This window comes from Loxodonta africana, chromosome 26, assembly GCF_030014295.1.
Source record: "Loxodonta africana isolate mLoxAfr1 chromosome 26, mLoxAfr1.hap2, whole genome shotgun sequence".
NCBI lineage: Eukaryota > Metazoa > Chordata > Mammalia > Proboscidea > Elephantidae > Loxodonta > Loxodonta africana.
In genome coordinates, this window is record NC_087367.1 from 16,389,911 (window position 1) to 16,405,410 (window position 15,500).

Genomic DNA, 15,500 nt, shown 5'->3' on the forward strand with positions numbered 1-15,500 from the left:
TCGCTTAATCGGCAAACAACCCTATAAGTTTGTGTCCTCATATTATTGCCCTTATTTTACAGATGAAGACACCAGAGCACAAGAGAGCTTAAATAGCTTGCCTGTGGTCATGGGGGGAGCTAAAATTTCAACTCAAGTGGTTGGGATCCAAAGTCTATGCCCTTGACCCCAGGCTGTCTTATAGCTTCTTTAGATGGCTCCTTTTCGGGGATTAAATCACTTAGATATCTGTTCATATTGAGGTGACAGTCCGTGAGGAATGTACAGGAAAGCCTGTATCAAAGAACAATGTTTAACTCAAAGGCCTGAACCTCTAGTGATGCGAGATGTGAGGAGATGTCCCGCCACAAACTATCAAACTACAGACTATCCCACAGGGCTGTGGACTACATACACTACTGTAATCACGTGGTGTCCCTATGGCTCCATGTCATACGCTGTTTCCGCCAGATGTGGTCCTGGCTTAGTGCTGCAGGTTGGGTTCCCTGGGAAGCAGGCTCTGAGGCAGAGATTTGCATGCCAATGGTTTACGGGGGACTGCTCTTAGGATCAACCCCTGTGGAAGGGAACAATGGAAGCAGGATTGGCCAGGGGGAGAAGCTGGCTGTCAGGCAATCTCAGTGAAGGTCTCAGTCAAGCCTAAGGGGACCTCTGGAGCTAGGACAGGCCTGCAAAGCTGTCCCAAATTAGGGCAAGGAAGAAAGCTAGGCCTTTTTATGCCACTTCAACTAGTCTTTGGATATCAGCTGTCCCCAGGGAGAGCCATAACCTTGGGTAAGAAGGCTTTCTTCAGATCAGGACAATAGTCTGGGGATGGGCAGGAGCTCTCAGCTGCAAGCTCTCAGCTTTAGTCAACCCTCCCAGCAGGTGGGGGAATGGGTGCTTCCTGTTGGGGGGAATCTGTGCACCACAAAGTCTACCACTACACTCAGGCTCAGTAATTATCTTGACAAATGCTAGAGGCCCAGGCTAAAAGCCCTGCTGCTCCCAAGAAGGTGGATTGTGTGCAGGCCCGGGTACACCATCCCCTTAAGCTTTTCTGACTCCCAAGTTGCACCATAAAGCCACCTCACCTCCCACAGGCATTTGCTGACTTCCAACACTCAAGCCACTCAACACAAGGCAACCCCACACTTACATGAAGGACCACATTGCTTTTCTGGGTCACAATCATTACATACAAGGAGATTCAGCTATAGACATGCAACTGAATTTTAGAGTTGAATGGTTTTCACTGAGTTGGGCTTCCTAGCCATCCAACCTGAGCTACCTAAACTGTGCAACCTTTAATCCATACCCAACTACCCAGCCTCAAGAGTATGCCCCTCGTTGGCCATCTGCTATGCGCTATACATACAAGGTGTGTGAGGGCGTCTGCCTTCAAGGAGATTTTCTTGAGAAGGTAAGACCATCACACGAAACTGTTACCCACTAGATGCCATGTGGGACAAGCTGGAAGTGATATCAGAGTTCCAAGAAGGCTGAGATCAGTGGGGACTGTAGTGGCCTCATGACTCATCAGAGTGGAAAGAGACCCAGAAGCAACTGACAGAGTCATGCCTGGAATCGAGATCTCCCTAAGCTCCAAGCTATTTCTACCACTCTACTTTGGGCAAGAGAGACTCTTATGTGGGTAGTAGAAGAAGGAGACATGGAGACGTGAGAGGAAAGAGGGAGGGCATTTCAGGCAAGCTACTTGGCTGACCCCATGACCTCCTTCAAGTCTTTGCTCAAACTTTACCTTCTCAATGAGGCCAAACTCAAGCAGCTTATTTAGTAATGCACCCTGCCCACCCACACATCTCGGGGCATTCCAGTCCTCCTTACCTTGCTCTCATTTTTTTTCTTTATTCCATAGCTTTTATCCTCTTATCACATACTACATCAGTTATTGTTTACTATGTTTTTTGATTATTATCTTACCCTGCTAAAATATAAACCTTATGAGGGCAAGGACTTTGTTTTCTGTACGGGTAGAAATATATTCCAAGCTCCTATAATGGTGCCTGGCACACAGTAGGCACTAAGTACAAAACTAATGTTGAATAAATGAATGAATAGGAGCTAACATTTGTTAATCTCTTACTATTTGCCAAGGCCAGGCCAGGCACCATGGAAATAGTAATCAACAGGCCAGAATCTGCCCTCACAGAGCTCATAGTCAGTTGAATACTTAACTCAACCCGGCTTAGTTAGAGAAAAAAAGCCCTAATAGGGTCAGCAAACTACAGCTCTCGGTCCAAATCCCAGTCACTGGTTTTGTAAAAAACAGTTTTATTAGAACACAGCCATGCTCACTTGCTTATTTGTGTGATCTCTGGCTGCTTTGGAGCCCTGGTGGCACCGTGGTTAAGAACTCAGCTGCAGTCAAAAAGTGGGCAGTTTGAATCCACCAGCCGCTCCTTGGAAACCCTACGGGGCAGTTCTACTCTGTCCTATAGGGTTGCTACTGGCCGGAATCGACTCGACAGCAACAAGTTGTTTTTGTTTTGTTTTGTTTTGGGTTTATGGCTGCCCTTATGCTATAATGACAGAGACCACAGAGCCCACAAAGCCAAAAATATTTACTATCTGGCCTTTTATGGAAAAAATTTTGCCAACCCCTGGTCTAGGGCATCCATTAATTGGGATGAATTAACTTCTTTCCTGATCATCCACAGTGTACTAGTGCTAGTCATGTGCCTGCCATTCTTGGGAGAATTGGGAAAATAGTCAGTCACAGCATTTTCGGTGTTCTGCGATCCAGATGACGAGTCCTCCTTAAGAAAGATACTGAGAGAGACAGATAAGCCAACAAACAGACAAATACCAAGTAGTGGGTTAGGTGCTGACTGAGGGAAGTGCAGGCAAGATACTATGGAAGCTGTGCCTACCCTGATTTGGAGCACCCAGGAGGGCTTCCTGGAGGAAACAATATCAAAAGTCACTTTATTATTGCTACCACTAATGTTCCGCCCCCAAATAAGCTGTTCTTAAAGCATATAACGATATGGACTGATCCACAACTTTGTTCTCAGAAAGGTGGCTATCAATAAACGCAATAAACCTAAATGAGGAGGGGCAATGGCCAATAATATTGCATTTGATTATTCTGATTATATGGCAGGTATTTGGAATTATAATGCCACCTCGGGAGTTGATACTAGCACATAATGAAATTCAAAATATTCAAATATTTCAATACTACCAGTCTGGGTAGAATGTACTTTACAACGGCATTCATGCCTGACCTATAGGAAATCCCCAAGCCCCTGGGACATATCTGTTCTCTGCCTCCCCCACAGGGGCCCTCTGCCCACCCTGGGATGTCCAGGGCCCCTAGACTCTCTCCTTCTCTCCAATGACCATTTTTTCCAGATAAAGCTTTCATAAATTTCATTTACACCAATGTTCAAATAACTAATAATACACTGTGGTCCTTCTCTAGGACATCTGTATTTTAACCAAGTCACAATGAAGTTTAAGTTACAAGAAAGACTTTCTAAAGGTGGGCATTCAAGGACTGTGGCAGAAAGCAGGAAAGGTGTTCTGTGGAGTGGGAGCTCATCCCCAAAGCCCAATTTCCGTCAAAAATGGCAGCCTACAATACTAGAAAGATCCAGAAGTTCAGAAGACCCTTAATTTTTAGGCTCAGGTCTCCTACTGACTTGCCACATGATCACAGCCAAGATACTTAATGCCTCTGAGTCTCTTCCATCCATAAAATGAATGTGAGGACTAAATGCAGAAAGGGAAGGGGCCTAGACAACGATGCACCTCCAGAGAAATGTTACTACGCTTACAACACTCTGTCTCCCCACTTTTTTTTAACGTCTCTTCCCGGCTGTATATTTATGTATCAGATCTGCATGGGCCATAGAATTGGTGGCATTAAAATACAGACCAGAGGGCCACAAAGAATGGCGCTGCTCTTTCTAAGTGAAGGCTCTGAGCCCAAGAGGCTGAACTGCAAACGGCAGGCAGGCTCTTCAGCCAGCAGCATCCATCATTAAACTACGAGACAAATGCCACATGTCAACCGTAGGCAAAGACACTGGGTCCTCCCTCAGTTAAGCTCCACAAGGCTCTCCCGACACTATCGGTAAGAACCATCCTCTCTGGGAAAACAAAGGCAGGTGCTAACTAATCATGGTTCACAGCTGTGCCTACAATGCACCTTCTTAGCAGTCCCTAAGCTGTCCCCAGTGGCTGCCTCCTGCCTGAGGCACCATTTTCCCACGGGTTGGAAAGCACCACACTTCCACTGTTTTTCCGCATTCCCACTTCCTTCACCTCAAAATTTTCTTTAATGGCCTCCACATATTATTTCACACCAATGAGATTTTGGGGTTTTGTTATTATTGTTGGTGATAGCAACTTTACAAAAAATTTTCACATTTATTTATTTCATTGTAGTTTAGATGAAGGTTTACAGAAGAACTAGCTTCTCATTAAACAGTACACGTTTTGTTTTATGAGATTGGTTAACAACCCCACGACATGCCAACACTCTCCCTTCTTGACCTTGGGTTCCCTACTACCAGCTTTCCTGTCCCCTCCATGTCCCTTCCAGCCTTCCAGTCCTTGCCCCTGGGCTGGTGTGCCCCTTTAGTCTCATTCCATTTTGTGGGCCTGTCTAATCTTTGGCTGGAGGGTGAACTTCAGGAGTGACTTCATCACTAAGCTACAATGGTGTTCGGGGGCCATTACTCTCAGGGTTTTTCCAGTCTTTGTCAGACCAGTACGTCTGGCTCTGTGGTTTCTTTCTTTCTTCTTTTTTTTTAGATAAGCAAGAATATCATTTTCATGTTCCATGAATATAAAAATTTTTTTTTTTTTTTTTAGTATTTGGTCAGCTGCTTTTTAAAAAAATTTTTATTGTGCTTGAAGTGAAAGTTTACACATCAAGTCAGTCTCTCATATAAAAATCTTATATACACCTTGCTATATACTCCTAGCTGCTCTCCCCCTAATGAGACAGCACAATCCTTCTCTCCACTCTGCGCTTCCGGGTCCATTCAGTCAGCTTCTGTCCCCCTTGGCCTTTACATCTCCCTCCAGACAGGAGCTACCCACATAGTCTCATGTGTCTACTTGATCCAGGAAGCCAACTCCTCACCAGTATCATTTTCTGTCTTGCAGTCCAGTCCAATCCTTGTCTGAAGAGTTGGCTTCGAGAATGGTTCCTGTCTCGGGCTAACAGAAGGTCTGGGGACCATAACCTCCGGGATACCTCTGGTCTCAGTCAGACCATTAAGTCTGGGTCTTTTTACTAGAATTTGGGGTCTGCATCCCACTGCTCTCCTGTTCCCTCAGGGATTCTCTGTTGTGTTCCCTGTCAGGGCAGTCATCGGTTGTAGCCAGGCACCATCTAGTTCTTCAGGTCTCAGGCTAATGTAGTCTCTGCTTTATGTGGCCCTTTCTGTCTCTTGGGCGCATAATTACCTTGTGTCTTTGGTGTTCTTCCTTCTCCTTTGCTCCAGGTGGGTTGAGACCAATTGTGGCATCTTAAATGGCTGCTTGCTAGCATTTGAGACCCAGATGCCACTCACCAAAGTGGGATGCAAAGCAGAGTATAAAAATTAATTTTGAGAAGTTTTACCAATAACAGCTCTTTATCTCCTATGATCTGTTGAACAGACACACAAAGTTTTTTTTTTTTTTTTTTTTAAGGAAACTGTTTCTTGGGGGAAGTGTCTCTTAAGACACAGAAAAGAAACTAGTAGCTACTGAAGCTCTTGGCAGTTAAAAATGTTGTGCTCTGTTAAGCCCCAACGGCTCTTCAAGCTTGGTGTCCTCAGCTCCGTGGCTATACCCTCGGCTCGGCCCTTGTGATGTGTGGTTTCCATTTTTCTTCCTCTTTTCTAACCCTGTGTTAACCAAGGGACTCAAAAGCATCCATTCTTGTCAGTGTTGTTGAACTATAAAATTATATATAACCCTGTCCCCTTAAAACAAAAATGTGGAGTATGCCCATGACCCAAAGATCTCCTCCATATTAATACGGTTCCTCTTAGGTGACCCCAGATGGGTGCAAGACCCTGCCTCCAGGTATGGGAGTTCCTAAACCAAGGCTATACCCCTTGGGGTGAGATGAAGGTGCCAGTTCTTCCCCACTTCGTCCTCCTGTAAAGGTCAGCCAGAGCATCCCCAGGCCCGTCTGGCCTGCACCCAAATCAGGACACACACTGATCACTTACACTACCCATGTCCCTTGCAATATTTTCTGCTCAAACTTGAAAAATGCACCTCCATGGAGGATAAAGCAGCATTTCCCAGCCGTTCTAGTACAGATTCAAAGACAAGTACATTCCTGAGCGTGCAGATCCCCTCAATACAACGTAAAGCTTCACATAAGCCAAGGGTCAGCGAACGTCTCATAGCCTCACAGGGTCTGAGTAATAGCCTTCAGGCCACTGTGGTAGGAAGGAGGGATGTAAAACAGGGGAGAGAATGAAAAGGTGAGATACAGGTGCACATGGTAGAGACTGTAGCCTCAGCTGGCTTGGTACCACTTCTGCTCTGCCATACCCTAGGCTGTCCATGTTGGGTACATGCTCTGAGGATAGATGATGCAACTGATCCTGCTAAGAGGAATGTGCTTGAGTTGGGAATGGGTTTCATCGAACCATCCACCCACTTTCTCTCTACACTATCTTGCTTATTCTCCCATCAGCCAATACAAGAACAGACAGCATTGTGCCCTCCACTACCCTCGTTTCCTGGTGTAAGTTATGTGGTGTTAACTTCTTTAAGTCCCCAGGATAAGGATTCTGAATCACTGAACAAGACTCCAAAGAAAGGAGCCCACCTCCTGAGTCACCACGATGGCCATGGGCAGTATCTTGACCTTCGCTGCCTAGTGTAGTGAGATCCCTGGTTGCACAGGGGAAAGAAGAGAAGAATGGGATCAGGGGAGAAAGTGGGAACAGAGAGGAAATCTCACTTGGAAAACATGGTGCAACACAGCACAGTGGTTAAGATTTAGTGCTCTCAAGTCGCCATGTACTGGGTTCAAATCTTGACACCCCTACTTATTAACATCTGATCTAAACACATTGCTCAACCTCTCTAATTTTAAAAGAGGGTTTATAATAATACCTCCCTCATAGAGTTGTTACAAAGGATGAATGAGACAATGGGTGAAAAGCACTTAGCATGAGGCCTCCATAAGCGGTAGCTGCTATTATTATTTGCTCAGATACTGGGGTTGGGGGCGGGGGGAACAAGAATTGGTGAAGAGAGACCTGGGTTTTCAGTTCCCCATTTTTAAAACAAGAGGTTTGTATTAAGGTTCCTTCCAGCTGGAACATTCTAGAAGTCTGTAACGAAGATGTAAAGATCAAAATGTCACATGGGCATTACAACTGTATATAAAGCGAACCCAGTAGCACATTTGCCACCCTGAAAGGAAGTTAACATGCACAACAGGATAACACAAAGAATGTGTGAGCGTATTTGTTTGGGTGTGGGAGTGTGGGGAAGGAAGGGTGCTCTTGGGGAAGGGGGTGGTTAACCACAACTGCCTTTTGCTCATATTGTTATTCTTTGGTTTTCTAGACCAGCCTCCAGGAGTTTCTGGCCATCCAGGTACCATGCAGGCGATTAGGGTCTTATAAAAAGTTTCCTCTAAAATCAGGAGGGAAAGATTTCTCCTTGCCCTACCCTTAATTCTTTGCCCTTTGAAGCCAAAGCCCATAGTACTTTTAATTTATAGCTTCTCACTCATCATCTTTACTTGATGGGATACAAAAGGTTTTCTAAAAGGATGTGAAGTTCCACTTTTAAAAAAGGCATTTAAACGGAGAAAGGCATGCTGTTTACACAATATACTGCCTCGCTTAGCCTAGTTTAAACCAGGGGGGCTTTCGCTTCAATGGCGTCCTCCTTGGTTTTCCAGAGTTCTGGTACAGCGTGAAAATGTATGTCCAAAAAGGAGCCAAGAACCATAAACCACTGCAACGGCAAGAAACCCATGTCATCAAGAGTTTAAATGACACCGGCACATCTGGGTGGGATGACCGATGTTGGCTAAAGCTTGGTTGAAACCACAAGCAACCTGGAAGGCCCTATCCAATCCTGTTATCCTTTAAGGCAGAGCTCAGATCTGCCCTCCTCCTAGAAACCTCTGCTGATAATACTGGACTCCACTGACCAGTCCCTTTGGAAATATCCATCTCTTCTACTGTCTGTGCACTCTTTGGACATATAGAACATGCCACCGTTGCTTGTTTTCTATGCCTCAGTACTCAGCTCGTGCCCATGAAAGGGCTTTCAGAGGGTTTTAATGTGTCTCCCACATCACCTTGAACATGACTTGTGCTGGATTAATAACTGTGGCCTAAGCAGGTAAATAAACTGCTCTTGGTACACACATAATTTCCTTCTCAGGGGAAGACCGCACCATTTGCCTGATAAAGATGAACTATGCCTAATCATATAAAATTAATTTCACCTCGGGCAGACAAGGGGTGTACTATGATGTGTATCCAGGCGTACATCTTTGCCCAGGAAATTTGCTCAGCGAATGGCAGGTCTATTAATAAGAACTCTAAGGCTAAAGAGACACATTCTTATTCCTGTTTCCCGTACAAGGAAAGTGAGGCTCAGAAAGGTTAAGTGCCTTGCCCAAGGTCACTCAGCTAACAAGCAGCAGAGTCAGCACTTGAATTCAGTTCCAACCCCCTTTCCACTACTCTACAGCCACTAAGGAGCCCTGGTGGCGCAACGGTTAACGGCTTGGCTACTAACTGAAAGGTCAGCAGTTTGAACTTACCACTGGCTTCATGGGAGAAAAAAACGTGGTGATCAGCTCCTGTAAAAATTACAGCCCAGGAAACCCTATGGGGCAGTTCTACTCTGTCTTCACAAGGTCGCTATCAGTTGGAATCAACTCTACAGTACACAGAGACAACAACATAGCCACCGTAGGACATTCTCCATATCACCAGGGAACACAGAAGGGCCAAAGCACAACGCAATAATGCCAGAAGCCAAAGCCTCCCAGGATATATCAGATTCCTTAAATCAACATTATAATTTATAAGAAAAAATATACCCTGATCAAAACTACACAGCGGAGACCTCAGCAGACTGTACAGAGTCTGAAGCCAGGCAGGGGTAATGGGAGATTCCAGACTTTTTAAGCTGCTGGAAAATAAGACTGAAAGCGGGGTCTCTTAAAAGAATATAACAGGCCATGTCATCAAAGCATGAAGAAATTAAAAGAAAATGTGTAGAAACGTTAAACTCAAAACCAGTGATCTGTCCCGAGTAGCAGAAAATCCACGGTGGGGAGGGTGAATGGTCACCATCAACAGAACAAAGTGGTTAGGAAAAAGGACAGCATCTCCTCAACCCACGGCACCAAACAGACAAGCTTAACCTACAGCCTGGTGGCCAAGAAGCACATCTCGGTTGAAAATTTACACTTAGACGTCAGGCCCTGGAAGACTCCCGAAGCTCCTTATAGGCACCCTCTCATTACTACCTTGGAAACACATCTGAACCGGATTCTGGCGCTCACAGGGGCCTCTCTTCCCCCACTGCATATTCTCAGAGGGAGGACTCACGGTGTTTTCCACCAAGAATCTCTATAGGTGGAATCACCACACGTGTAAACCCCAGGGACTGAAAGCCCCCCGAGGGCAGAAGTTGCCTCTCACACTCTACATGTTTCTCACCCTCAGGAAATGGAGAATAAATGCTGCTCACTTCTGACCTGCTACAGTGCAGTCCCGGGTCTCTATGCAGAGCACCATGAGGTGCCTTCGTTACACACACACACAGTGTGATCAGAACTCAAATGAAAATAGGCGGAAACTGTCCCCACCACTGAATCACGCCTGGGTTAGACCCTCAGACTCAGAGTGAGACAGACCACATGCTCGTTCTAGGAAGCAAAAAGATGACATCCCATCTACCTTCCTTGTTCTTCTCTTCCCCCAAGGAAGACCCACAAGGACCAATATTCCAAGTTCAGCACCTTTTGCTGCCTAAGTCTGAATTCTAACAGTTCACAGCAGAAGTTCTTAAAGTATGGCCTGGGGACCCCTGGGAATCCATGAGACCTTTTCTGCTGGTCTGTAAGATCAAAAGGACTTTCATTATAATAAAACCCATTGCCGTGGAGTCAATTCCAACTCATAACGACCCTATAGCACAGAGTAGAACTGCCCCCACAGGGTTCCGAGGATGTAAATCTTTCTGGAAGCAGGCTGCCACATCTCTCGCCTGAGAGGTGTAGCTGGTGGGTTAGCTGCCAAGCGCTCTAACCATTGCACCACCGGCAATTCCTCTTCCTAATAATATTGACATATTTTTTTGCCTTTTTCACTCATACCCTCAGGAGTGTACAGTGGAGTTTCCGGAGGCTATCTGCCATGTGATATCATAACAGATTGAATACATAAAGCAGATATGAGAATTCGGCTGTGTTCTATCAAGCCAGACATTAAAGAGATTTGCAAAAGTATAAAACAATGCCATGCTTCTCACTAAATTTTTTGCCTTAGAAAATACAGTTCTATTCATAAAAATAGTCTCTTTATGTTCTCATGTAATGGCTTTTAAATTTTAATTAATATGTAAAATATTATAAATGTATCCATTTCATGTACATGTACAAAAATGCCTGCATATTCATGTATTCATAATATTCTCAAACTCAAAATAACTCGAAATGTTCATCATCAGTAGAATAGATATTATGGTATATTCACACAATGGAATACTATACAGCAATGAAAAAAGAAGGAACTGCTACACAAACAACAGGTGGAATCTTTTTTTATATACTTTTTATTGTGCTTTAAGTGAAAGTTTACAAATCAAGTCAGTCTCTCACACAAAAACCCATATACACCTTGCTACACACTCCCAATTACTCTCCCCCTAATGAGACAGCCCGCTCTCTCCCTCCACTCTCTCTTTTCGTGTCCATTTCGCCAGTTTCTAACTCCCTCCACCCTCTCATCTCCCCTCCAGGCAGGAGATGCCAACATAGTCTCAAGTGTCCACCTGATCCAAAAAGCTCACTCCTCACCAGCATCCCTCTCCAACCCACTATCCAGTCCAATCCATGTCTGAAGAGTTGTCTTCGGGAATGGTTCCTGTCCTGGGCCAACAGAAGGTCTGGGGGCCATGACCACCAGGGTCCTTCTAGTCTCAGTCAGACCATTAACTCTGGTCTTTTTATGAGAATTTGGGAACTGCATCCCACTGCTCTCCTGATCCCTCAGGGGTTCTCTGTTGTCTTCCCTGTCAGGGCAGTCATCACTAGTAGCCAGGCACCATCTAGTTCTTCGGGTCTCAGGATGATGTAGTCTCTGGTTCATGTGGCCTCTTCTGTCTCTTGGGCTCATAATCACCTTGTGTCCTTGTTCTTCATTCTCCTTTCATCCAGGTGGGTTGAGACCAATTGATGCATCTTAGATGGCTACTTGCTAACGTTTACGACCCCAGACACCACTCTGCAAAGTGGGATGCAAAATGTTTTCTTAATAGATGTTATTATGCCAATTGACTTAGATGTCCCCTGAAACCATGGTCCCCAGACCCCTGCCCCTGCTACGCTGGTCTTGGAAGCATTCAGTTTATTCAGGAAACTTCTTTGCTTTTGGTTTGGTCCAATTGTGCTGACCTCCCCTGTATTGTGTGCTGTCTTTCCCTTCACCTAAAGTAGTTCTTATCTACTATCTAATTAGTGAACACCCCCTCCCATCCCCCTCCCTCCCTCCTCTCGTAACCACAAAAGAATGTTTTCTTCTCGGTTTAAACTATGTCTCCAGTTCTTGTAATAGTCGTCTTATACAATATTTGTCCTTTAGCAACTGACTAATTTCACTCAGCATAATGCCTTCCAGGTTCCTCCATGTTATGAAATGTTTCACAGATTCCTCACTGTTCTTTATCAATGCATAGCATTCCATTGTGTAAATATACCATAATTTATTTATCCATCATCTGTTGATGGGCACCTTGGTTGCTTCAATCTTTTTGCTATTGTAAACAGTGCTGCAATAAACATGGGTGTGCATATATCTGTTCGTGTAAAGGCTCTTATTTCTCTAGGATATATTCCAAGGAGTGGGATTGCTTGATCATACAGTAGTTCTATTTCTAGCTTTTTAAGGAAGCGCCGAATCGATTTCCAAAGTGGTTGTACAATTTCACATTCCCACCAGCAGTGTATAAGTGTTCCAATCTCTCCACAGCCTCTCCAACATTTATTATTTTGTGTTTTTTGGATTAATGCCAGCCTTGTTGGAGTGAGATGAAATCTCATTGTAGTTTTGATCTGCATTTCTCTAATGGCTAATGATCATCAACATTTCCTCATGTATCTGTTAGCTACCTGAATGTCTTCTTCAGTGAAGTGTCTATTCATATCTTTTGCCCATTTTATAATTGGGTTATGTGTCTTTTTGCAGTTGAGTTTTTGCAGTATCATGTAGATTTTAGAGATCAGGCGCTGATCAGAAATGTCATAGCTAAAAACTTTTTCCCAGTCTGTAGGTAATCTTTTTACTCTTTTGGTGAAGTCTTTGTATGAGCATAAGTGTTTGATTTTTAGGAGCTCCCAGTTATCTAGTTCTTCTTCAACATTGTTTAGAATGTTTTGTAAACTGTTTATGCCATGTATTAGGGATCCTAACGTTGTCCCTATTTTTTCTTCCATGATCTTTATCGTTTTAGATTTTATATTTAGGTCTTTGATCTATTTTGAGTTAGTTTTTGTGCATGGAGTGAGGTATGGGTCTTGATTCATTTTTTTGCAGATGGATATCCAGTTATGCCAGCACCATTTGTTAAAAAGACTGTCTTTTCCCCATTTAACTGTTTTGGGGACTTTGTCAAGTATCAACTGCTTATTTTTCATATGTGGATGGATTTATATCTGGATTCTCAATTCTGTTCCAATGGTCCATGTATCTGTTGTACCAGTACCAGGTTGTTTTGACTACTGTGGCGGTATAATAGGTTCTAAAATCAGGTATGGTAAGGCCTCCCAATTTGTTCTTTTTTTTCAGTAATGCTTTATTTATCCGGGGCCTCTTTCCCTTCCATATGAAGTTGGTGATTTGTTTCTCCATCTCCTTAAAGAATGTCGTTGGGATTTGGATCGGAATTGCATTAAACGTATAGATCACTTTTGGTAGAATAGACATGTTTATAATGTTAAGTCTTTCTATCCACGAGCAAGGTATGGTCTTCCACTTACATAAGTCTCTTTTGGTTTCTTGCAGAAGTGTACTGTAGTTTTCTTTGTATAAGTCTTTTACATCTCTGGTAAGATTTATTCCTAAGTATTTTATCTTCTCGGGGGCTACTGTAAATGGCATTGATTTGGCGATTTACTCTTCAATGTTCTTTTTGTTGGTGTAGAGGAATCCAACTGATTTTTGTATGTTTATCTTGTATCCTGACACTCTGCTGAACTCTTCTATTAGTTTCAGTGGTTTTCTGGAGGATTCCTTAGGGTTTTCTGTGTATAAGATCAAGTCATCTGCAAATAGAGACACTTTGATTTCTTCCTTGCCAATCTGGATGCCCTTTATTTCTTTATCCAGCCTAATTGCTCTGGCTAGGACTTCCAGCACAATGTTGCATAAGAGTAGTGATAAAGGGCATCCTTGTCTGGTTCCCGATCTCAATGGGAATGTTTTCAGGCTCTCCCCATTTAGAGTGATGTTGGCTGTTGGCTTTGTATAAATGCCCTTTATTATGTTGAGGAATTTTCCTTCTATTCCTATTTTGCTGAGAGTTTTTATCATGAATGAGTGTTGAACTTTGTCAAATACCTTTTCTGCATCAATTGATAAAATCATGTGATTCTTGTCTTTTATTTATGTGGTGGATTACATTAATCGTTTTTCTAACGTTGAACCATCCCTGCATACCTGGTATAAATCCCACTTGGTCACGGTGAATTATTTTTTTGATATGTTGTTGAATTCTATTGGCTAGAATTTTGTTGAGGATTTTTGCACCTACATTCATGAGGGATATATAGGTCTATAATTTTCTTTTCCCGTGGTGTCTTTACCTGGTTTTGGTATCAGGGATATGGTGGATTCATAGAACGAGTTTGGTAGTATTCCGTCCTTTTCTATGCTCTGAAATACCTTTAGTAGTATTGGTGTTAACTCTTCTCTGAAAGTTTGGTAGAACTCTGCAGTGAAGCCTTCCGGACCAGGGCTTTTTTTTTGTTGGGAGTTTTTCGATTACCTTTTCGATCTCTTCTTTTGTTATGGGTCTATTTACTTGTTCTACCTCTGTTTGTGTTAGTTTAGGTAGGTAGTGTGTTTCTAGGAATTCATCCATTTCTTCTAAGTTTTCAAATTTGTTTGAGTATAGTTTTTCATAGTAATCTGATATGATTCTTTTAATTTCAGTTGGGTCTGTTGTAATATTGCCCATCTCATTTCTTATTAGCGTTATTTTCTTCCTCTCCTCTTTTTCTTTTGTCAGTTTGGCCAATGGTTGATCAATTTTGTTGACTTTTTCAAAAAACCAGCTTTTGGTCTTGTTAATTCTTTCAATGTTTTTGTTTTCTGTTTTCATTTAGTTCAGCTCTAATTTTTATTATTTGTTTTCTTCTGGTGCCTGTGGGTTTCTTTTATTGCTCTCTTTCTATTTGTTCAAGTTGTAGGGATAATTCTTTGATTTTGGTCCTTTCTTCTTTTTGGATGTGTGCATTTACTGACATGAATTGGCCTCTGAGCACTGCTTTTGCTGTGTCCCAAAGGTGCTGATAGGAAGCGTTTTCATTCTCATTGGATTCTGTGGATTTCTTTATTCCATCCTTAATGTCTTCTATAACTTTTATTGTTCGGTTTCCAAGTGTTTGATTTCTTTTCCCTGCTTTTCCTGTTATTGATTTCCACTTTTATGGCCTTATGGTCAGAGAAGATGCTTTGTAATATTTCAATGTTTTGGATACTGCTAAGGCTTGCTTTATGACCTAATATATGGAATCGACTCGAGGACACTGGGGTTTTTTCATATGATCAATTCTAGAGAATATTCCATGTGCACTAGAAAAGAAAGAATACTTGGTTGCTGTTGGGTGGAGTTTTCTGTACACGTCTATGAGGTCAAATTGGTTGATTGTGGCATTTAGATCTTCCGTGTCTTTATTGAGCTTCTTTCTGGATGTCCTGTCCTTCACCGAAAACGGTGTGTTGAAGTCTCCTACTATTATTGTGAAGCTGTCTGTCTCACTTTTCAATGCTTTTTTATGTATCTTGCAGCCGTGTCATATTACTATGGTTATATTTTCTTGGTGTATTGTTCCTTTAATCATTATATAGTGTCCTTCCTTATCCTTTCTGATGGATTTAACTTTAAAGTCTATTTTGTCAGAAATTAATATTGCCACTCCTGCTCTTTTTTCATTGTTGTTTGCTTGGTATATATTTTTCCATCCTTTGAGTTTTAGTTTGTTTGTGTCTCTAAGTCTAAGGTGTGTCTCTTGTAGGCAGCATATAGACGGATCTTGTTTTTTCTGCCACTCTCTG

General features: G+C 42.9%; 1 protein-coding gene across 1 annotated transcript in view; it reads right to left on the reverse strand.

Moving 5' to 3' along the window:
- The window catches only part of PRKCE (protein kinase C epsilon), a 628,435-nt gene that overhangs the window by 524,730 nt on the left and 88,205 nt on the right, over positions 1-15,500 (reverse strand). The window lies entirely within an intron of this gene.